Source organism: Arachis hypogaea, chromosome 16, assembly GCF_003086295.3.
Source record: "Arachis hypogaea cultivar Tifrunner chromosome 16, arahy.Tifrunner.gnm2.J5K5, whole genome shotgun sequence".
Taxonomy (NCBI): Eukaryota; Viridiplantae; Streptophyta; class Magnoliopsida; order Fabales; family Fabaceae; genus Arachis; species Arachis hypogaea.
This window is the reverse complement of record NC_092051.1, coordinates 104292875-104294264: the sequence shown is the minus strand read 5'-3', so window position 1 is coordinate 104294264 and position 1390 is coordinate 104292875. Positions and strand designations below refer to the sequence as shown.

General features: G+C 41.7%; 1 non-coding gene across 1 annotated transcript; it reads left to right on the top strand.

Moving 5' to 3' along the window:
* Window positions 1-1009: 1009 nt before the first annotated feature.
* Window positions 1010-1117, top strand: LOC112761066 (small nucleolar RNA R71). The gene has a single exon (XR_003181476.1). It is a non-coding gene; the product is annotated as a small nucleolar RNA R71 (small nucleolar RNA).
* The last annotated feature ends 273 nt before the right edge of the window (window positions 1118-1390 follow it).

The following is a 1390-nucleotide window of genomic DNA, read 5'->3' as shown; positions in this document are numbered from 1 at the left end:
GCTTCATGATTGCTCTTAGATATTTAGCAACTTGCTCTTCAGTGATGTCTTCATCCTCTTCAGAGGAAGAATATTCATCAGAGCTCATGAATGGCAGAAGGAAGTTTAATGGAATCTCTATGGTCTCTGTATGAGCCTCAGATTCCTTTGGTTCCTCAAAGGGAAATTCCTTTCTGTCCAGAGGATGTCCCATGAGGCTTTTCTCACTGGGACTCACGTCCTCCTCACTCTTTCCAGGTTCGGCCATGTTGGTCATGGTTATGGCCTTGCACTCTCTCTTGGGATTTTCTTCTGTATTGCTTGGGAGAGTACCGGGAGGAGTTTCAGTAATCTTCTTACTCAGCTGACCCACCTGTGCCTCCAAATTTCAAATGGAGGTCCTTGTATCATTCATAAAACTTACTATGGTCTTGGATAGATCAGAGACTATGGTTGCCATGCCAGAATGGCTCTGTTCAGAATTCTCTGTCTGTTGCTGAGAAGATAATGGAAAAGGCTTGGTATTGCTAAACCTATTTCTTCCACCATTATTATTGAAACCTTGTTGAGACTTCTGTTGGTCCTTCCATGAGAAATTTGGATGATTTTTCCATGAATGATTATAGGTGTTTCCATAGGGTTCTCCCATGTAATTCACCTCTGCCATTGCAGGGTTCTCAGGATCATAAGCTTCTTCTTCAGAAGATGCTTCTTTAGTACTGTTGGATGCAGCTTGCAATCCATTCAGACTCTGAGAAATCATATTGACTTGCTGAGTCAATATTTTGTTCTGAGCCAATATGGCATTCAGAGTATCAATTTCAAGAACTCCCTTCTTCAGAGGCGTCCCATTGTTCACAGGGTTCCTCTCAGAGGTGTACATGAACTGGTTATTTGAAACCATTTTAATGAGTTCCTGAGCTTCTGCAGGGGTTTTCAAATGAAGAGAACCTCCTGCAGAATGGTCCAATGACATTTTTGACAACTCAGACAGACCATCATAGAATATACATATGATGCTCCATTCTGGAAGCATGTCAGTAGGACACCTTTTGATCAATTGCTTATATCTTTTCCAAGCTTCATAGAGGGACTCACCTTCCTTCTGTCTGAAGGTTTAGATTTCCACTCTAAGCTTGCTCATCTTTTGAGGTGGAAAGAATTTGTCCAGGAAAGCACTGACCAGCTTTTCCCATGAGTTCAGGCTTTCCTTAGGTTGTGAATCCAACCATGTTCTAGCTCTGTCTCTTACAGAAAAAGGGAAAAGCATAAGCTTGTAGACCTCGGGATCAACTCCATTGGTCTTAACAGTGTCACAGATTTGCAAGAATTTAGCTAAGAACTGATGAGGATCTTCCAATGGAAGTCCATGAAACTTGCAATTCTGTTGCATTAGAGAAACTAATTGAGG